Below are 24,095 nucleotides of genomic sequence, written 5' to 3' on the forward strand. Positions count from 1 at the left end.
CTACAAGGGCCATGGTGAGGCCCATGAGCTTCCCATGCACCCACATCATGGGACAAGCACATCAGTCCTCTTCACCTGGCAAGCGTCTACACCACAGAGGCGCTGCAGGATGGGCGGCTGCACCCACTCCACCATCAGTCACATCCCTGGTACCAGGAACTTGGAGGAAATTTTTAAGGACCCTTTGCAACCAGGTGTATATTGCACCAGCCTATATAGACAGTCAATAGTACGAATCACACGAGAATGCATCTTTCTTGAGCTCTGGGGTGTCTTTCTCACCCCACTCACTAAGTAGCCCATTTTCAGCTCTCAGTGGTCTGTTTGCCACCACCAGTGCAGCTGGCGACCAGGCACAGGCACAGGCACGGACTGTGAACTGTTCCACCTCTTTGCATTTCAAAAGTGAAGGTCAGTCTGGGTGTGAGGCATGGTGAATAGTCTTTAGACAGCACAGATAGTTTGAGTAAAAATAGAGGTCTCATTTATGTATAGCCTTGGACAACCTAACAGGGGAAAAAAAAAAAAAACCAACCACCAAAAAAAGAGAAAGCTGGGTAGCCAGGTTTACTTGCAACTTCCTGAGGGACCTAGGCATTCACCAGAGTCAATATTATAGCAATCCACTTCAATGTGAAATGTATAGTAGGTACAGTTAGTTCTGCATCTTTCCAAGCCTCCAACGCATGCTCGAGAATGCAGGCACACAACAGTAGAGACCCATTACAAACTGATTAAATTCAGCAAATAGCCTCTTGACTCAAGTATGTGGGTACTATGCACAGACACAGGCTATTGCCTTACACCACAATATGATTTATAAATGACACCATTATAATGAAGATAGATTGTTCCTAAATCAAATCCTACTGAAGACAATGACCAAAGGTAAAATTTTCTATGTATGATTTAGGTATTTGCAGACAGATTTATAAAAAAATTTCAAAAGGAAGTGGACATCAACTTTCTGAGGTACTTTTATAAATACAAGTATGGGCCCAATACTTCAGAACATAAATAAGCCGTGGCAAATCAGGCCCTTCAAATTCATGCTGTCATTTAAAACCAATGGGTCCTAAATGGGAATACATTACTATATTTTTTTCAAAGTTGTTTACCTTGAATCTAACATAGCATGTTTCTCTGTACTGCTGTCACATGAAATATTAACAACAGTAGCAACTAACAGCTAAACACTAAACATATTCATTTGTGCTGTAGTTGTTCATACTTGATATGACCATAATGTCTAATCTAATGCCAGATGATGAACTTGATGTTCCAAAACTTTATTTCTCCCTGGTTAGATTCACTACAAAGAGGGAGGAGAGGAAAGAAGAGACACTGGTAAGCCTTATACTGGATGTATTGTTGACAGCACAAGAACACGTTTATTTTTGTTATTCCTTCTGGTGCTCATTATAAGCACCACACTTTTGGACGAGTTATGGCCAAAGTGTCTAGCTATCAATAAAACATGGGTTTACTGAATCTGCAGCAACATGAGACACAAGTGCAGTAATCTCCTGTTTACTGATGGTACATTATGCGACATTATATTTATTCAACCCTGACCATTGGAAAATTAAAACAACTTTGATCACTTTTGGAGATTCTGGGCTAAGATTTCCATTTGTAACTATCAATTATTTAAAGAATAGTTTTAAAGGGTTCTTAGAGCTTTTAAAAAAATTATAGTAATTTAAGCAGCAACGGCAGATGATTACAAGTCTTAAGCCTCATATGGAATAAAAAGTCTGTATAAAATAGTCACATTGCCATCTACTGACAGCTCTTTATAAAGAGGCTTGCGTTTTTCATTAGCTGCCTGACTATATACTTAATGCTCTCTCTCTTAACATACAGTAGTACAAAAAAAATTAGGGACGTACAATATATGTTGTTCAATACATCCCACTGCAATAATCCTGCTTCTCTTCGAATCCATTACAATCCATTCAGGCTTTCACAGTTATATACTGCAATTAGATACGTTTATTAATGGCATTATTGCACTGTATTTCATGGGAGGTAAAACTGTTTTCAGGAAAGTAACTACAGAAGGGTATGTTAATAAATCTGTGCTACATGCACAGTACATAGGGACTTGCTAATAGGATTTGCATAATAACAGCATTTATCTCACTGCACATTTTATAATACCAATCACTGGCAACCACAGTATTCTTATTATATTATGTGAAAAATAGGATTTCACGTTAAGGACACATCATATAGACTAAAACAGTAGTGTCAGTGATGCACCTGTGTACTAAAAAAAGCTTTTATGTCATCTTTATACTAAAATACGTTTTGGCCTGAGCCTTAATGCCTTAGTTATTACAACAGCAACACGTAATTGCACTTTAAAACTGAATCTAGGCCTCACATCAGTTCTACCTTACCGCAGCATAGGTCAGTAGATCCTAAAAGTGACCTGTAAATGAAGCGCTCTTTCATGGAAGCAAATATACCAAGCTGGGATTTCCTCGCTGTTATCCAACTAGCACTATTAATCCTCTGCTGTCCTGAAAACTGTCCTTAGCTTCTCACTGCTTAATTCCCTGCTAAGAATTTCTGCATGCTTTCTGGTCCATGGCATAAGGTGATTTTTCTTCACCCTTGCCTCTTAATTGTAATAGTCAAGTTTGAAAGAAGAAAAGAAAACAACAAAAAGAGTAATCTACCAGGTACTGTATAACCTACAGTATTTGTGCCCAGTTTTTCATACCGCCACATCTGCCTTTCATAAAAGAGTTTCTAAAGCTCTAAATTCTCTTTAACACCTCCGTTACTGTCTTTTTTTACAGTCATTTGAACATACTCCGGCATTTTGCCTTTTGTGAGAAATTATCTTGGCATACAGAAGAGCCCAGAGAAGGTGGTACCCTGCAGAACACAGGGCATTATAATACCCTGTTGAGAAACTTTACACCAGTGATCTTCAAGTGCCTTCTAAGGGCTTGCTCCTCGGCCAAACCAAGGTAGTAGAGAAACTTACCTCCATGTAGCAGAGTAGCTCAGGATCAGGGAGTTAATCCAACTCATTCACCACTCCATATGTGCAGTCCTTGCACTGTTACCTAATCAGTCAACAAAAGCAATATTTTTTAGACAACTTAAAGTATCAGCTAAAACAAAGGAGTACCTCACGTATATCCAAGTTAGTTTCAAAGTATAAGGAGACCAATAAGCAGACAGAAGCGTACAATAAGCTAGAGTGAGAAGTTACAGGAATGTAGCTACAGACCATTAACTCTTTGTGTGCTCAGCCTCTGAAAATTAAATAATCTAAGAGCATCCACAGAAAGATCCAACAGGAACTCTCTTGATATGCTTATGCCCTGTTTCACCATGGTTAAGCTATCCTCAGACCTCACAGTATCTTGGAATCCTTTATGGATGTCCTTTTGTAGGACTAGTATATGTTTATTGCACATATCCTAGCATACCCAAGCATTTTATTTTGCCTCCTTTTCTGGAGTTACGCAACCGTTTAAATCGTTTTAGAGCTATCAAGCCATATCTAATTATCACTCACTCACTGATATACCTGTAATAACTAGGATAACTAAATGTCAAGATAGAATGATTAGTATGCATACAGTATGAAGAGGAAGGCAGGCCGCTGCAAGGTAATACTGTGTTTGGCTGAGATTCATTTTGTTTACAGATAAATAAACCAACTGCCAGATCTACCACTCTGCAACTTTCCATTTTGTCTTCTCATCCAATGGTTGTTGGCAATAACATCGCCCTGAAATCAAGCTCTTGCAATTCAATGAGTGCAGAATGAACTATGAAAGTCACACTTGTCTCCCCTTGTAAACACTGCAGTTTTTCTAACAAACTACTGTGTAAATAGAGTGAATAGAAATATATTGCACAAAATTCATGAAATTTCCCATTGCAGTCATTTAAAGACAGCTTTAATGAAACTTGCAAGGAGATCAATTCTTTAAGGAACAAAATAATTTCCCTAAATAACAAAGCAAAATCAAAGCTGCCATTTGTCTCCAGAATAAGATCCCTGCTACCCTAAAACTCAAGGTCAGCATCAAATCTCACAAGTTTTCCTTAAGTGTAACCATCCTCTCAACTTTTCTTCTTAAAGAATGAGGATAAGTATTTTCACTACTGAGGGAACCAAAAAAAAAAAAAAAAAACAACTTTCAAATTTAAATGTAAACATATTTTGAGCAAAAAACATATAGTCCTAGTGGGAAAACTAGAATCATTTATTTCACTGGGATTGTGACTGAGAAACACAGAAAGATAAAATATGAAAACATAGGACATGTGTAACATTTCTTCCCTTAGAGAGCTCAAATATGGATTTCACAACAGGTGTTGAAGGAGTTTTGGTGGGGTTTCTTTGCTTGTTTTTTAAACAGTGTATTGTTTTAGCTCTTGCAGAAATAAAACAGCTCAAGTAGTGAAAAGCTCTTAGTCAAAGACAAACACTACTTCTTGGCTGTATGAATTTCCTAAGCAGAATCACCTGAAACTTAGCTACTCATCATGCTCAGGCTCTGCTCTCCATATGAGAGGACGATGAGCTGAAATGGCCAAGAAGTATGCAAAGAATGCAAACAATCAATTAATGCAGTTCAGAAGTGGAATTACCTTGTTTGTAATGCAGAGAACACACAGCAGTGATAAATTATTGCTTTAACATTGTAACAGCATCTGTTGCACACAGCCTGCAGGGCTAAGATCTGGCCTTTGATCTCCATCACTCACATTGAAAAGAACAAGGTAATGCGGATACCTGTAGGACTCTCACTTGCACTGCTTTAGAGAAGCTATTAAAAAAAAAATACTCTCAAAGAATCATTGTGCCTTTTTTTGGGGGGGGGGGGGCAGGGAGGGTGTTTTGTTTTGCTTCAACAAGTAAAAGATAGAATAAGAATGAAAAAGTCCATCGCAGGAAGAACTTGCAAGCTGGTATTTTATGTTTTCTACTGTTTCTGTTTGCCACAGATAAATACATAAAAATATACTCACATACAAAGCATGGCTGAATGAGGGAAGAAAACGGTTAATGATAGTGGACGCCAACTTCTGTGACTGATATGAGAGAAACTTTCTCAGCTATTTCATTTTAGAACAACCTCTGTATACTTAAAAAACCAGCAAATTCCATGGTGTCAGAAGTGTCACTTCTGCAGTGCAGAAGGTCATGTCATTCAGTACAGCATCCTGGGAGAGCCTCTGAATTAAGAGTTTGGTCTTTTAGTACCTATAACTCATTAAAAACTAATTTGAAAGTCTCAAGGTTTCAAAGCCACCAACAGCGGAAAGTAGAAGTTTGGAGAGTACTTAGGAATGGTACAGCCCCAAGGGGCTTGTGTTCCTGCTTTTGAAGAAATCACTTGATCATCGCCCATGCTTAAAATTAAAAGTATGAAAAAACATTCCAAAATTAAGCCTTAAAGAATATTTCTCCAAAGTCGTTAAGAAAATTTTCAAAATAAACAAAGGTTTCATTGTGTGCCTTTATCACCTGAATCTGCATATTCAGAAGAAACAATCCAAAAGAGAGGCAAATGATTTTTTTTTTTTTTTTTTAAGATGTTCACACACACACAAAAAATGTAGCTCAGCTTTCAGACTCATCCATACTACAGTAATGAAATACCTTTGGCAGTGAACTGAAGGCACAAGTGACAGAATGTAGAGTGTAACTGTCATCCTCAATGTCTTATAACACCAGTGGCCAGCGCAAAATATCTTTGAAGGCTGCAGTGGGTGACAATACACTTTAAGAAGAGATAGGAAAATCAAAGGACATTGACTGGTTTATACATTGTCACTGAGTAAATCAAACTTTGTTTTGTTTGTTTGTAAGGCCAAGATACTTGCATTATATTAAAGGTTCATTAGCACAGACAAGCATTATCTGTTACAGTGTTACAGGCTGATTTTTCTTTTTGAAGGTCTAAGAAAAAATAAAGGTTGGTAGAAAAGAAGGATGCTGGACTGCCGAAAGATCTCAGCACAAATTATGCTCTGACGTCTTTGTTACAATGGAAACACTGCATATTGAGTAGCTAAAATAATAAAACAAAATTCTAGTTTTAGAAAACTTTCTAAACAAATTTTCAAGTCCAAACAGTTTACTTTTTTTTAACATATATTGCATATAATACTTGTAATTATTTCAGCACTAATTATTTAGTGGAAAAAATTGGCCTTATTTTTCACTATAGACCTTGATCCAGGAAATATCTAATTTTAAGCTTGTGCTTAAGTGCTTAGAAAATAGTTCCATGCTGAAGTACTTAACTAAATTACTGCAGATGCATTCAGTAAAACATTTTAAACATTTAAACATTTTAAGTAAGCAAAGATATTCCTAAAGCCTGGAGTGAGGCTAAATGGCTAAAGTTTGCAATACTATCTTTTAGCAACTTTCTTACGCATCTGGTACACTGCGCATGAATTTCCGTATTCAGTGAGCACTCGAGACATACATATTGCCTTTTGTTTCAAGAGTGCATCACTCATGCTAATAAACTCTGCTCAAAACTGCAACCATCTGCAACAGTTTATATTGTTAGTTATGTGACCCAGTGTTGCAATTCTGCAATTACAAGTTTGACCCAGACCCAAGGAAAGCCACTGCAATATGGGCAAGTAAGGTCCCTCTGCAATCACCACACTGTACTGGCTGTACACTCACTGAATGAAAATGTGGTAAAAACCTTTTCACCTCACATTTCACTACATGTAAGTGCCAAAAGAATCTACAGCTTATGAGATCTATCATATTTTTATAAACTTTTTATGCAAAGTTTAGAGAAAGAGGTGCGATTGCACAACCAAAGATGTTCTCTACAATAATTTACTGCTCTTGTTTGCTCTAAGACACTGCACAGCAGATAAGATAATATTAACAAAGGGGTAAGAAAGGGAGTTATAAATGACAAATGGGACAAAATTCACAGTCATTGGTTTACTGCATCAGCTATAGCACCTTAGTCATAAAGGGGAAAAAAAAATCATAAACAGATGTAATTCATCATCCTATGTTCACTCAGGTACCCAAGTTGTATCAATCACAATTTATTAAAAATCATGAAAATATATGACGTTATGAATATGTCCTTTAACAGTGTAGAAAGCATCATGATCATAAATGACTTCCACACAAATCTAAGCCCTAACTTTAGAACACTGAATATCTAACAAATCTAATTATTAGACAAGGTCTATTATCAATATTATTTGTATTACTGCACTTTCTCAGCTGCATAGTATACCCAGTGCAAACCTGTAATGTGTAACCCATCTACCAACACAGAAATCATGTATCTTACAGCTTGAGTGCTTGGAAGCACTGATAGTCCTTATGACAAGTTTTTAATGAAATAATGCTATGCTTGTCAGTGGAACTGAGAAAAAGAATACGTTAGACTGATATATATCTAATCATCCTGCAAAATATTGCGTCCCAGAACTGGAGGTGGAGAGTCATAAAAGGCAGACAGCATAATGTGCTTATTTGTGGTCTCGTCCTGGAACCAGTGAGAGTTAGTGTTGACCAGCACCAATTTGCTGCCCAGAGGAATTAAAAACACTGGGGTCTGGATAAGTTCAGTGTACAAATATCAAATGATTGCCTACAAATACATACCCTGAAAAGAAAGTACTTGCTCCCTATTTATTTCTACAAAATTGCAAACAGCTTTGATTTGCACTGCAATCCAAGCCATGCCAAGAAACATGATGCACAACAAATATGAACCACAGGCATGTCTACCCTCTGTCTCTTACACTTCCAGATGTCTCAGTTTTATGTGCCAAACCACCTCCTCCTCTTTCAAAATCCTACTTCTAAACTTTTGAAAAGTCCTTTTCCTTTCTATACTATATTTTGTGGTGGAGTAACAACACTGTGTTTGGAAGGCATGTTTCAGAAATACTCACAGGCTATTTCCAATTAAAAATTCAACCGTATTGTTACAAACAGAAGAGCTTTTAAGCGTTTAGTAGTAAAAAGAACACAAATGACAACAGTGGCCTGTGAAAATATGGTAGCAATATTATGATTAATTGTAATTCATAAAAGACAGAAGTGTTCAATAAATCTTTCTGCTGTATACTTCAGAGACAAAGTAGTATCACTCAGGAAGTGATGAAACACTTCCCTGTATTAACTCAGGAAAATGTTAGCTAGCAACTTCTGAAGTCTGACATTTTAAAAATCAGCAGATCCAGACAACTGAAGTGTTTTAAAAGAACCAGCCAAGCATCTTTCTAGGCTGTCAGTGACTTCTGTCACTTTGGCAAAGCTTCAGAAGACTGAAGAGGAGGTAGAGTTGTACCAATGTGACAAGATGGGACTTTATAAAATCCCATAGTAATTATCAGAGTAAAACATTGAGAAGAGCAAGAAATTAACTTCTACAAAGTTATAACTCCTATGTACTCAAATCCAAAAATCAGGGTCTTGTGGTTTATATCAGTCAGAAGCAGAGACTGATGTTTGAATCAGAGTTCTGGTACAAAATACTTGTTTACAAGAACGTATCAAATTCTGCTTCTTTAAACACAGGAGAAGTGAAGTGAACTGAGACAATTACCTCTCACAGCATCAGAACTCCTTCATTCATCCCGTTCCAAAAATTTGCCTTGGAAGAACACAACTTGCATCTGCTCAGGTTGCATAAAATATTCCTTCTCCATTTCCAAGTTCTCTCCCTGCTTCCTGCATGACATAGTTCAGCCACACAAACATACCCCTTTGTGTATCAATAATCAGCCAAACTTTCTTCACACAGAACATCTGGATTTCTAACTAGCTGCCTTTATTTTGGATGAAAATACATTTAGCTGTGTCTCATAGCTACCATAAAATATAGGATGGTAATTAACTCCACCAGTTTCTACTAGATTAACCCAATTTATATTATTATATTCAACTGAAGAGGGACTTTGTGGATAGCGGTAAAATTAACATTCATTGTTTTCAGCATATTTGAGTCTAATTGACAAATGTTCCTATTCCTGCAGTAAAAAAATTGTAGCTTTCTAAGCAGTGAAGGCACGTGTAAATGTTTATTCCTTGAAATGACTTGGCTATGGGTATATTAAAAGCAATGTCTAATCAGCTAAGAGAGGCAAAAGACCCCAAGGTTATTTAAATTGAACATGATGGGCAATGCCAAAGTCCCATGGGCTCAGCTGATTCTCTCCAAAAGAAGTCAAGCTAGTGAAGCTGCAGTATAGTGGCTCAGGTCTTGTACCTTAATTGTGCCCTAATCGACACACAACTGACTTTAGGAGCAAGAACTGAGCTGCAATAGTCTTGAACAACCACAAGTTAAATAGTTTAGACAACTGGAAGAGAAAGTGGTCTGTTTCCACTTCCCACTTCATTTTCCTGTTGCTGGCTCAGTCTCCTTTCCACCTACCCAGAGCAAATTCTGCTGTCACGGGACTTATTCCAAAACAATCCTGGGGCTGGTGATGCTCCTAAAGCCTCTGCATTGCAAATGTGAGATTTAAGAGTATCACATAGACATGCAGCCTCAATTAGAAATATACTTACAGCCACTGTTTAATTACTGATTTTTTTTTTTCTCTCTCCCCACTTGCACCATCTCCATCCTTTTGAAACAGAACTTTTGCCAAGCTCCACTCTCTCCACCCTACATGACAGAGTTCCACATAGTAGTAATACGAGAATTTGGATCATACTTATTGATTACAATAGAAACTCAACCATCAAAACCATAAAACTATCCAGTGAGCAGGATATATTAAAACTTAGACTAGGTTCCATAAATAAGTGATAAGAATGGAAATAAACTAATTAAACTGGTGGAACCCACTGCCATGTGGACACATAAAAACATCAAGTTGAGCAATATTCTACAAAGGCTTGAACGTTTCTATGAAAGTGGAAATGCTCGAGTATGCAATCAGAAGGAAATAACCAATTGAGAAAAATCTTCAAAGGCCCCAAGTTACTAACCAGTGAGAAAAAGCTAAAGGTTCTCTCTGAGCCATTCATTTTGGATGATTTGATCCTCTACCACTAAGGACATGAGAGTCTTGCCTTTGTTTTTTGCCTAAGAACTAGATTCTCTTGTACTAAAGAGTTTACTGCTTCCTGCACTCATCATGAAAAAACATCTAGCTTGACCATGCTGAGACACTTGCCTTTCTGTCTTATTCTGCTTTCTGAGTAGTTTTGAAAATGGTCTTTTAAAAAGACTAATCCTGTCTTTACATCCTGTAAACTTTTTGGAACATTTATTATCCAAAGTATTCATGAAAATAGGACCAAACATAAATAAATTCGTGTATGAGAAGACCATGAAAGACTAAAAATAAGTACTGACACTCTCTCAGCCAAGAACAGCCCAGGCAAATCCTGAAACCCTACATTTGTCAGGTTAGTACATAGTCTATAGCCTCTTACCAGTAATGGCAAAAATCACATACATAGCATATATAATACATATACAGCACATACAAATATGAAAGACAAAATGGAACAGATTGAGTACGAGGACAATACAGTCACACAGACAGAATACCAGTGTTTCACAGACTGATGGTTTTCTAAATTTTTTAAACATATGTATTTTAAATCAAGGTAAATCACGTACCACTCTGATACCTTCTGAGGTAGGGCTTGCCACAAAAAAAAGGTACTACTGTATAGAGTTCACATAAGGATTTCCAAGCATAAAAGACAGGACAGAAAAAGAAATATGGGAGAAAAGAGCAAAGGAGAGTTCAAGTATGGTATCTTTGAAAGAGTGACTAAAAGACAAAAGTATGCCATTTTGAAACAAATCTTACATTACAAAAAAAGGGTTCTCTTTCCACTAAGTGTTTGGCATTTTGACCTTCTATACTTTAACTTTTCACAACTTGTGTTTGTTTCCCAAAATCTGCTTTTAAAGTAATTTGCTTTTACTGTCCTGGAAAGCATAATGGAAGAGCAATTCCTGCAACTTTCAAGTTCAGCCACAGCGTCCATGACACTATATCTTAGGGTGCTCCTCTTTTGAGGAGTTTCTTGTGGCTGTTATATTGTAAAACCTTTACAGCCTTCCACTACTAAGTACTGTAAAACTGGCACCCTTCTAAGTGTACCCTTAGCTGTCTACAGAAGCTTTAGAACTTTCTTTTGAATAAAAAGGATGGTTATCTACAAGCATTTACTGAGAGGCTGAGTTCAAACATACATTATAAAACTAAGGAAACACAAAATAAAACCAAATTACTAACATCAAAGATTCCAGTTTCCCTCTTCTGACAGTAGCTCCCAGTGAGAAATAACCTTCACTGCCAGGTTAGAGCTGGAAAGTGGCAGCAATAGGAGGAGGGATGCACATCAAAGCTAATGCCGAGCAGGGCATCTGCATTCCCTTTGAAGTCCTTCTCCATTGTTCTTCTCCAGTCACCCATACGGGCAACTGAAAAACAGTACAACGTGGGTGGCATCGAGCCCAGGCTGCTAACTTGGGATGTGAGGAAAGAAAAACTCTCTGTGGCAAGCACAAACGGGGCTCTGTGGTACCAACGCTCTGGGCAGCCTGTGCCAGAGCTTAGCCACCCCCTTTCGGTGCACCTCAGTGAAAGGCTGGGACAAGTTCCTCCGGCCAAGCCCAGGAGACCTTAGCCACTCTGCCACTACACTTGCAGGTTATCGGTAACAACCTGGTATTCTTCTACATGAGCATTCACACCTAAGTTGCTTGATTCACCAGTTATGACCCCACGACAGACTATTTGTTTGTTCTTAATTTATATGTTGCACTAAGAAGAACTGAGAGTGGCAAGACCCTGTGGGTGGGGAGGGGGATCCTTTCCAGGGGAGTACGGGAGCAAGCTGAGAAGTGAGGAGGAGTGGCACACAGGATGAGGCAGAAACTGGGAAAGAGGAAGGTAATCAACCAGGAGCCTGAAGCATGCAGAGCCTGGGAAACTGCTGAGATGGGCCAGGCTGCCAAGGGTCAGCACCCAGAGAAACCACTGGACCCAGAAAGCCAGCAGAGACTGAAATCAAGCTTGGAGGCAAAGAACCTGCCTGCAAGAAAAGAGTTGACAGGGAGAGAGCTGTTTATAAACTCATTTAACATCTAGCCTCTATTTCACATCACTTCGAGATCTCTCTGTTTAGAGAGTTAGTTATTTCAGTTTATATTCTAATAAAACACAGCTTTCAGCTTAAAAATCTTATTACCTTCTTTGGGGTGCTCACTATATAGAAAAGGAATAAACAGGTACAGCCCAAAGCTCTGGCTGCCATGGGTCCTGTCAGAAACACATTAAGCTTATTTAGTTAAATTGCTCTTATAACATTTTTATTTACACATAAAAGCATAAACAGGTAAGAGCACTGCATGCCAGCTCTTCCTTTCCTAAAAGGGAAAAACATTTTAGGAAAGTAAATTCCTTTATACATGCATTCAGTACTCACATTTTAAATATTGTATACAAACATTTCTATTGGAAGTTGAGAGCAGAGAGAAAAATAACTCAACTAGACACTACTGACACACTGAAAAAGAAACTTGTCACAGCAAGGCAATTTGAGATGCCAAAGTGGTACCGGCAAAGAAAAAAATGTGTTGGGGGAAAACAGCAGCTTGTAGGCCATCTTTTGGAAGCTATTGAAACACAAACCATGCTGAGCTTAATGTTTCAATGAACCTGCATGAAATAGAGTCTGACAGCTTTCTGGTTTTAGTGCAATTATAAACAAACACATTCCTGCATACTCCTTGGCTAAGCAAATGATAGCACAACAACTACAAAAGGAACACCTGAATATCCCTCGACATACACACTCAGTGGGTGTTAAAATATAGATAAGAATTCATAACACAGGAGAACGCGACCAAATATTTTAGATAGCCAAACCCATGCGCAGATGGCAAAATGCAGAAGCAATGGCCACTAGATGACAAGATCTACTTTAGAGCCAGCTCTCAGCTTCTGGCTATTTACAGTCAGGTAAAGAAAAGATGCATACAGTAATAATTCTCAGACAAAGTATTTGGAATGGAAAAAGGGTTCATTACGTAGATGGTGGACTTTTCTGAATTTTTTCCCTACCTCAAGTTATCTTCCTGGTCTTGTATGTCTGGCTGTGAAGGGACACCATTTCTTTTTGAATTAGTTTTCTTTCAGGCCATACAGTAGTGTTTTAAAGAGAAATCCAACTTACTGGCACATTATTGAACTTCTCAGCTGACAAAGGAGATCTATTTTGAACCCAGAAAACTTGCTGTTGTAAGAATCTGTCAAAAAACATCATGTGTTAAAGACAGAGTTGAAAGACACCAAGGAAACATGCATGAGACTCTGACTGATGTTGCTCTACAAATATGAACTATTATCAAGGAGCAAGACATGCATGCAGCACAGCCTCCAACCATCAGAACTAAACCAAAGTTCAAAAAATTGCCTGTTTTCACTGACATATTTCCTTCACACAGTTCTGACAGGAGGCGAAGAGCAGTCAACTTGATCTGAAAGGGTGCAGCAAACAATACTTTCCTTTAGTGAATATTTAACTTATGCAGCAGAGAGCAAAAGTCATCAAAGCAGATCTTACTGCCATTTGCAGTGAAATCAACAGGCAATGTGAAACTGATCTGAATACTGAACTGCACCGGGTTGAGTGCCACTTGTTCACACACTGAACAGATAAAAACAGCCATGTTTTTACAAAGGTTGTTGTCAGACTTCCAGCAACATCATCATCATCTCTACAAACATTTCCTCCTGAATGCATTACTTCTACTGACTTAGAGATGAATAGTAAGAAGTGGCACATTGCATCAGTGGAGTGCTGTTTAGGTCATTCAAGAACAATCAGTAAGCGGCACTGCCACATACGAAAAAGCAGTGTTAGACCAAATTGATGATGATAAAAAGAAATGAGACATCAAAACTATAGAACAAAATAGAAAACAATAGTTCTGTAATATTAAATAAATCTCTAGTTTAGTCTTTTGCTCTTTCTTTAGAGTTTGGAAACTCAGAGAAATTATGGCCTGATGTCAGGTAGACAGTAATGCTACACAGAGCAACGGTTCTTCTGTTTCTTCCTAACAACCTATAACCCTCCCTCCGAACACAGCTACTCTACATTATGAGCAATGACCTCCAGTAGAAAGACTAGCTTATTCTAGCTGAATATCAGATCCTAAGTGCTAGAAATATCTTAAGATCCCTTTGAATGTGCAACAACCAAGAGAATTTCATAGATTTGAATGAATAGGTAGTGTTAAATATAGTGAGATAGTTGAAAAGTATGGGTTCAGGTTTAACATTGCAATGAGTTCATTTTGGGTTTGTTTATTTTTGGTGGGGGGTTGTTTGATTCTTTTGTTTGTTTTATGACTTCAAGATTCAAATTGAACTGTCTCTATGCATAATTTTATGACAAAGTGATCCAAAAATACATATGCATGCACAGTCTACCCTGCAGTATGGAGAAAAAAAAAATTCCGAACTGATTTCTTAGAAAACAGGTAATTTCTAACAGTAATATAGCTAAAACTAATCTCTTACTTCTATGGCTTCTTCCTGATACTCCATCAATCTGAAGAGAGCTGGTTTCTCAAAATGAGCAGAGTTGCCCCACTCTTCTCCTTAAAACTTACTTTTGCCAATAGGGAGGTTGCTGACATGCTGAGAGCAGGCAGCATCGTCTCACTCATCTTGCACTTCCCTGTCTACACATATCTGCTGCCTCATGCACCGACTCAGATACTTTGGCAGTAGCTATCTTCCTTTTCTTGTTTGACATTTAACATCATCTTAATTCCTGACCAAACATTTCAGACTGTATTTTTTAAAGAGACATAAGCCAACTGAGTGACCACTGGGAAGAAGTGCTGTTCCTACACCCTTCAATCCCTCCTTCCCAACGACATGCTTCCACTCTAATTTGCAATAGCTTTGGCAGTCATTAGATTCCTCCATGAGCCAAAAACACCTGATGAGCATAATAGAAAATTAACTCAGGAAAGAAAACTGCAAGCTAATACAGCTTGCAAAAGGATCAATTTGATACCAGTGCTGGCACAAGAGAGGAAGCAGGACCAAGTACCTAGAAACACGAGAAAAGGGAGGACCAAGCAATACCTGTTTTTTGCCCACTCAGCTGTTTGCAACAATGCGCCCTATACACTGGGATAACAGAAATAATAAGTGCTTGTTATATTAAAGCGGGGGAGGGGAAGTAATAAACAAATTGATTTAGGGGGTTGGGTTTCTGAAGGGGAAAATTATTTCCTTAAATACGGAATGTCAGTGACTTGATTTTGGACATGACTATGCAAAAATCTGTATCGTGAGTGGCAAACTGTGACCAAGGGTAGAAATGAAGAGTTAAAAGTTCTTCTACCATATCAGATGTTCATATGTCTGCTCAAGAGACAAAATTGCCTGGATCACCATGCAGCCTAAAATTCACTCCTGTCTTTCTCTCGTATTATCTACCTCCAAGTTTTGGAGCTAGGTCCCATCTCTTTCTGTTACTTGCATGGAAAGTTTTAGTCTTCTGAATCATTACTACCTAAACACACAACAAACACACCCTTAGCTATATAACATAACAGCATATTTAGCAGTGAGGATGCACAAGCCACAGAGGAAGAGGAGGAGATGGATGCTCTTCTCCCATTCTGCCTCCGCTCAGCATGGAGATCTTCAGCAGCCTGTGACTGTCACTGGTATTTTTCCATTGCTCCAGTTCCCAGTTTGTGAAGCCAAACTTGGCAAACCTGATTTTCTTAAGCCTTAGTTAACCGCTCCTTTAAATTATTTCCATACCAACAGCTGCACATCAAGATTTAATGGCTGATGTAATGATCACTCTACATACTAAGAATGTTCTAGGGATTGTTCTAAGTCAGATATACATTGACAGACACTTATATTGCAGCAAAGTTTTTAAACCTGCAAAACAACTTCATCGTACCAGTTTCTAGCTGGTGAACATTCCCCAAACCCCTGGTCATTTTATACAAAAATAAACAGGAAATATTTCTTCATTGCAAATGAAGAACATGATGAAAAATATCCCCATTGTAATTATGTTGAAATTTAGACTGGATTTGATATGCTGGTACATTAAACACGGTAACTAATGAAATAAGTATGAACAAATGTCAGGTTAGAACAGCAATAAAAATAGCTAGAACGAATATCTTGAAAACCATTAGTAGAAGAATAAGTAATACAAATGCATGCTATTATTAACAACTTTTTGTAATGAAACTATCAATAATATTTAGAGACTTTGTTCCAATAATAACATTTCATAAAAAAACTGGGAAGCAAAAATTGACCAGGATGCCAGTTTCCTAATTTATGATCATTTATCTGAATAAACATAATTTTTAATTGTATTCTATTAGTCAGAACAAAAACTTCCAAGAAAATGGGTGATTTTTATCACACAAAGCAGAATTTTTGCAAATTTGCTGAAAGCTGTCTGTGATTAATTTGGTACATAAACTTAGAAGGAAATACGGACAGCTACGGAAATATGAATTGTTTTGTAAGTATAGAAAGCAAACCAGAGACATGTACCATTAATATACTGAAACGGTGAAAGTTTTCTGGTATATCGGATACAGGCATTCACCACAGAAGAATGTGAAGTCTCCAAATACTTTAACATAAACAGGTACGAAGAAAACAACCAGTAGAATTTGATATCTACAGCTTTTCACACATCCTCAGTTCCTAATAGAACAATACTTTAAAAGTCCTGGTTTAAAAAAAGTCCAAAATGTGCATACTCTGGAAAACTAACGTAGCAAGAGAAATTGAGCCCTTCTATGCAATCTATTTTATCTTCAACATTACAGTTTATACAGAGGAGAAGAAAAATATCAGCACAGAAAACTTATTTCATCTGCAATACCTATTCTTCCAATCAACAGACTGGGTAATGATTCCATATTTAGGGTAAGAGCTTTTCCAGTGGGAGTTATTCTAATATTTTCAGCATTTTAGGGAGAGGGAGGTTATTATTTTAACAGAAGGTGAAGCATCTTTCAGTTCTTACAGTCAACTGTCCTCATCATGATGACACTTGAACACTGATTTAAAATGTTTGCTTTGCCATTAATGAAATCAGGAAGATAGTGTTTATAAATCTTCCTTTGAACTCTTGATTAAAATACATACATAAATAGATATATATTTTTATATGTGAGTATTTGATGGTTTTGATCTATACTCTTGACGCTTTGATCCCACTTTACTTTGAAGATGGTTCAAAAAAGAAATTTCTAGCATATGCTCCAGTACCATTATTTGCATAGGAGATCCAGAACCACTATCAAAAGATACGTCATTCTAATACAAAGGGAGACAATTGTTTTAAATTGATTCACACTTTCACACAAAATGATAGCAATCAAGTGTTGTAGAGTCCCTTAGGCTGCATTGAATTTTTCTTGTTATAGAATCCATTACATCTGACAATTCATTGTTTTCCAAAATTATTTTAAGGAGGTGAGCCAAGTGGCAATGGTGACACAGGAGCAAAAAGTTTAAATCTTCCCAACTATTAACTTAATAGTGAGTCATTTTCATCTACCAAACATACAAATCTGTGTATCAGTTCAGATTTTCTCTAGCGCCTGACTCCAAATGAAAGATTACTCACATATTTGTGTTTGCTTTTTCAAAAGCCACAGTGTGCAATAAGCTGCATCCCTAAGAATTGCAACCACTGTTTCTGAAAAGTCAACAAGCAAGTATGGCCTCCAACCACTGCCGTAAGCTTTCAAAAATGTGATGCACACATTAAATAGCTGTCTTCTGATAAAAATGGACTTTGCTTGCCACTGCTATGCACTGTGTTTAGTGCTAAAACCAGATTTGATATCTGGACAGCATGAAGTGACCATAACCTTGTATTCGTGAAAATAATTCTGCTGCATAAAAAAAAAAAAAAAAAAAAAAAAAGAGTTGGTGAATTACTGTCCTTTACCTCTACATGTTTATTTTGTATGATGAGAATAAGTATGTAACAAGAAGGAAAAAAAATCTAAATCTAAATCCCTTATAGTTGTATGAAAATATGAAACTGAAGTCAGACCACTGAGAATTGGTTGCAAACCCCCTGCAGGATAGGTCTGTTGGAGGGGTGGGGTGAGGGAAGACTTGATTGCAAAGACAAGCAAGAAAAGAGTTTACGTGAGAGTCAACTTTATCTCAAGGCTTCCAAGACTGTGTTGCAGGGAAACTCTATAACACACCCTCTGCCATCTGCTGAGGTATAGCCTTTACTGTGTGTTCCTGAAGCTTAGACTCAAAGAGGGACAACAATGATTAATGAATGACTTTGTTGACAATTTCACTTTTGTAAGACTGGTTTCTTCAGATTTTGCACAAAGGCCCTGCAAGGAAAAAAACTAAAATCTTCATTTAATATTTTATAATAATATATTTACTTGGGACTATTTCTGTCTTAATTTTTTACATCCCTACTTCCCTTCCATTTTTCTCCAACTAAACAAAATTGCCAATTTATATATACACATGTAGACCATTTATCTCAGACATAGGCTCTTTTTTATTCCCCCCAAAAATTATATGTGGAAAATTCTTCTCTATATTACCCACCATAGTAAAAGCAAAGGTGAAGCAAGCCTGTTTTCTCACAGCGTGTGCCTGAGCAGTTCTGAGGACAGCAGTGTCAGATCCTTTACGGCCAGTGAGAACTACAAGGCAGTTGTGAATCAGTAACTGTACAGCATCCCTGAGCACAGGTCAGTTAAATCTATTTCATTTCAGGCTAACCTACACCATGAAACATGTAATTGGTTATGTCTTTTGCATTATTTCCAATCTAGCTCAGATTTGCATTGTAAACAAATCAATTTGCCACTTTAATTGTTTAGCTCTGAGTCAACTTACAGGGCTGAGAGGGCAGACAAAACATAATAAATGGCTTCGTGTCCAGATTTTATCACAAGGAGCTGAACTAAATAACTTATGAGCCCAGTCAGTTCTATTGAGTTATGAACTAGCTCTTCCTCCAGAGTAAATTAAAATTCTTACTGCATACAAAAAGCCTGGTGAACACATTTTATTACTGTTGCAGGGAAGTGCAGAAATAATGGAGGTAGAGCTAAGGTAAATATATAACCTGATGCCTCTCCGGTGGATTGTTTGCTAAACCTTGTAATTTTATGCACTGGTGTTTGAATGTTGTATTTTCTGCCTGTGTATTCAGAAGGCTCAGTAGAAAAACATAAGTTGCTGGGACATGGCAAAATGAGAGCTTTGTGATGACAGAAGAAGCTACTGTAAACAAAGAATTTGTCCTAAGAGCAATGACAATTTTCTGCTACATTTTCCAATAAACAATCTCATCCCAATTCAGGAACAACGGGTATTTTATTTAGCATTTGGGGAAAAGAGCAGCGAGCATAAAGTAATAGAAACTAAGTAAATGGGAAAATTATAGAGTTTAGATAAAATGGAAGCTGGCATTTATTCCATAGTAGAAATTCATAGTTTTAGAAATACACACTTAACTATAATAGTGTATATGCACAATGAACAGAGGAACACACACTTTAAATTATTACCAGAGAGCAAGGCCAAAGTCCCTAAATGGGATAAGCACACAAAGAGAGGAACATTTGTCATATGCAATATGAAGGTGAACTAAAAAAGCTGACTGCATCATTCTGAAGTTACAGGAAGGCAACAGGCTAAAATTCATCCCCCTGGTGGCAAAATTCTTACTAATTTCAGCAGGTCTAGGATTCTGTACAAGGAAGACGACAACTTTTGCAACAGTTGAAATACACGGACTCAGTGACACAGAGAACTTAAGCATAAATCTTACCACTTGTCAATTAAAAAATCTGACCTTTGAACAAAAAAGAATCTATTCCAACATTTTGTTTTCTGCAATGATTAGATGAACCTACAGCCATCCCATGCATGAATAACAAAATACATTTTAAGTTACTAGTTAATAAATGTCAACCCAAGTGAAAAACAGAAGTGCTGATTTGAATCCACAAAGGGGCAAGACTAGTACTAATCTCACAAGTTAAATATTCAGCACAGTAAGATCTTGGAAATGACTGGACAGGATTTCTAGTCTAGTCTTTGAGGATAGCTCTTGAGAAAAACATGATAGTAGTGTAACTAATGGGACTCTGCAATACAGAAAGATCACGATGTGAATTCAAACTGAGCAACAGAAAACAAGCTGATCTGTTGGTGACTTCAAAAATAACTAAACTGATCAAGAAGAATGCATATTAAACAAAAATATCAAAACTACATGAGAAATCAAGCCCTATTACATAACTGCAGAGCACACTTAAAAATATTCTTGCAAGTGGAGTAAATAAAAAAAAAAAATCTTGCATATGGAATAAAAACCAAGCAAGCCTCAATAAGAAAGAATGTTACAGAGGCCATCTTATAGAAAATGTCAGCATTTAAGGAATTGAAAGCTTGCTCAGTTAAGGAGAATATGAAAGCCTATACAACTGGGGAGGACCAACCTAAAATGGAAATTAAGAGAACTAAAAATGGATTTGAGGAGTGCCTTGTCAAGAGTTTTCAAACAGAGTAAAAAGTTTGAAAACATATCAGAGGAAGAAGCCAAGAAGGGATTCAGAGGGACAGTTTGACAACAAAGGTGTGAAAGGTGTACTTGAGACGGCTAATGCCATGGCAGAGAGGCTCAGTGACTGCTTTGCATTGCTGGTCTTTGCTGAAGACGTTGGGGAGATTCTCTCACTCAGCTTACTCCTTGTAGCAGGAAAGGTCAGAGGAGCTATATCAGCTTGGTGTAAACAAACAGTATTAAACCAGATAGATAAATCAGATGTCAGAAAGTCTGGAGGGCCCAACAGCATTCACCTGAGAGCACTGTAGAGATTCACACTGAAATTGCATTACTGCTGGCCAAGATGTGTAACATCGCTACACATTCCAGACAGCCACTGTGGCAGAGTACAATGCAACTCTTAACTACAAAAAGGGTTCAGGGGAAGAACCTGAGACCTACACACCTCTGAATCTGACTTCCACCCTGTTAAGACAGTGAAGTCTATGATAAATAGAAAAAGCAAGTGAATAAGATTAGTCTATCCAGAAAGAGTCAGCATGACTTCTGTAAAAGGAAATCCTAACTCACTGACGTGCTGAACATCTTGAAGGGTATCAACGAGCACGAGGATGAAGATGATCCAGCGAATGTAACATACCTGAGTTTTCAAAAAGGTGCATGAAAAGTTTCTACATGAAAGATTATTCAAGAAGCTTAACTGCCATAGGATTGTAGGCAAGTTTCTTTTATGGACTGAAATCCAGTTCAAGGCCAAGAAGCAAAAGGTGGGTTTAACTGGCCATTTTTCAGGATGGAAAAAAAGTCAGCAGTGAGATCCCCAGGGATCATTGCTAGGACCATTTCTATTCAACTACAGTTAATAAAGTCAACATTACTTTAAGCAATCTGTTCCAATTCATCAGTGACCAGTGGAAGGATATAAATAGTGAAACAACTCTTTCAGCTGGTCAGTCTACCAGTGGCAAGGAATGCCACCAGGACCTTTGCAAACACAAGTGGGCAAAAAGGTAGGAAATCAGTTCATTAGAGAGGAATGTGTTCAGGGAAAATAGTCTAAGCCATACTTACATGATGCTTACCTCAGAAATGGAAGTCAAAACTCAGCAGGGAGATCTCTAAGTCATCCTTGCCAAATTGTTCTTTCCGGACAAACTGGCCGAATGCACAGAAGGAGCCAAAAAAAACGGAGAGACATTGTGCATTATTAGAAATGGTGCAAAGAATAAGACAAAGGGATCTATGTCTTTCCACTTCTTTAATACAGATTGCAATGCTGGTCAAGGTCAGTTCAGAAGCATGCAGCAGAGCTGGAAAAAGCACAGAGGAGGCAACTATAATGTTCAAAGGGTTGGAGCAGCTGCCTTAAGAGAAGATAGTGAAAAGGCTGGAGAGAAGTCCCAAGGGAGACATGATAACGATTTACAAAATCACACAAGCAATACGCAGAACTGCATTTCCCCAACTCTTTGCAACACCACAACTAGGAGGCATTTGGTGAAACTAAAAGGGGATTCATTTTAAAGAGATAAAAGAAAGTACTTCTTCACACAGTGGATATTAAACTTCTGGGATTTGCTGCTATAGGAGGTTGTGGAGGAAGACACTATCAGAAAGTTCAGAAAGGAATTAGACAAATTCATAGACACCAGATGCACAGATCAAGACTCAAAGGACTAAAAGGATATAAAGGAATACTAAAAAGCAGGGCCTCCGACGTCCCTGGTACAACTCCAAGTGCTGAGGAATAAACTGCAGAAAGTAGGCAGGCTCACATGCTTTGCCCTCAGCAGCATCTCTTTCTGTCATTGCTGCAGACAGACAAAAAAATTTCTGCCCTGGAAGTAACCGTGTTTAGAGAAGCATACTTTGTAAACAAATTTAACTTAAATTCTCCCTGCATTTTAATGAAAAGGAGAAAAGATTCCGCAATCCATTTAAGGAATTGGAGCACATATCCTGACACAAAGCCTCATTTCACATTGGACATTAGTGACATCATAACACAGCTGAATCACTTGTGACACCAGACCAGTTGATGTTTGGGTTTTGTGGTGGGTGTTTTAGAACAAGGCTCTGCTAGCTTTGACACATCCCACTTCTATGGTGGGAGGAGAAAGAGCAACCTTAGCAGGATTCACCGCCCCTCTGCTAAGTGCTTGCACAGTCCTCACCGAACCAAAAGTGAGGAGGCACCCCTTCACCAAGAAAGAGCGAGAATAATCCACCAATTGTCAAAATGGTTATACATGAGATACCTGATTAAAAAAAACAAACAACAACAACAAAAAAACCTCACACAAAACCACGGCCAGGGACATTTTTTGTCTGCTGTTGGTCTACACAGATTCTAAGACTCCACGAGGCTCACAGGGTTTGATTCAGTATACAGAAATGCAGCATGCTCTCACAAAGGGACTCAGGTAGAAATTAAGGTGTCGTGACAGTCACACGCACCTTGAGACTGTAACAGCACAGGTAAGATCTCAATTCTGGCAAGAGGTCAGCACTGCCTAGAACTTGCTCATAAAACTGGTCTGAGGAAGGAAATCTGTAAATGAAGCCCAAGAATAAGCCCTTACCACAGACTTTTAATCAGTCTCTGGTCTTGCTTCTTTCACAGAATCAAAAAGAGGATACAGCTTTCCCTCTCCCAAAACAGCTAGGTAGTTTGGAAAGTAGGCTGTGTATACAATTGTCTTGTCTGCTCACTCAGGAAAAATACTGTTGCGCTTTCAATGCCACAGTAATCTAGGACTGCAAAGCCCACTCTCTACCAATCATCTAGGTCACTCCTTTTTGGCTTTGAAATTCTTCATGAACCTAGCCATGTTGAGCTGTTTCCTCACTCTTATTAGCTCATACACAAAGTCATGTTAGCCATGCCTATATTAATTACTTCAGTGTTTCCTAAGAGCTGGAGTAAAGGAAGCTGAGATATTCCTTCAAAAATCCCAGATGCAGCATCCATGGGAAAAATAAATAATTATCTCAATAAGGAAGAATCTCAATTCAATCAGTTTCTATTCAGGCCTTGCTCAGAAAAATTCAGTCTTAAGTAGCAAGCCAACTCCAGGAAATGCTAAGCGATAAGCAGGGATTACACTCTCTCATAAGGCACTTTTCAGTTCTCAGGTGGCCTATTAGTCATTCCTCCCAAGTCAAGATTTCATATTTAGCTATTTTGAAAAGATCAAAGCAGAAGTTTCTTCATCATTTTCATCTTGATAGCATTTTGCATACACTAGCACCACAAATTCAGACCTGGCATAAAATGGGCGTTACTTCATTTCCTGTCCCCAATCTCCATTTGACATCAGTTTTTTTCCTTGTAGCCACAATTAGGACAAGGGATCAAAAATGTCACAAAGAGCTGTTCTCCAACCACTACGTGGTTATTACCACCATATATTGCATTATCAATAAAAGGGGCTAGCAATAACTGTTATTTCTGAAGGAGAGTCAAATAAGCTCTGTTTATAGTACAGCCAGCAGC

At 37.9% G+C, this 24,095-nt stretch overlaps 1 long non-coding RNA gene across 1 annotated transcript in view; it reads right to left on the bottom strand.

Annotated features, from left to right (window-relative positions):
* Nucleotides 1–3,007: 3,007 nt before the first annotated feature.
* Nucleotides 3,008–24,095, bottom strand: part of LOC127016238 (uncharacterized) — a 130,127-nt gene continuing 109,039 nt past the window's right edge. Inside the window, exon 4 of the long non-coding RNA XR_007766459.1 lies at nt 3,008–3,083. This is a non-coding gene — a long non-coding RNA (uncharacterized LOC127016238). The remainder of the gene's footprint in view (nt 3,084–24,095) is intronic.

This window comes from Gymnogyps californianus, chromosome 4 (assembly GCF_018139145.2).
Source record: "Gymnogyps californianus isolate 813 chromosome 4, ASM1813914v2, whole genome shotgun sequence".
Classification (NCBI taxonomy): domain Eukaryota; kingdom Metazoa; phylum Chordata; class Aves; order Accipitriformes; family Cathartidae; genus Gymnogyps; species Gymnogyps californianus.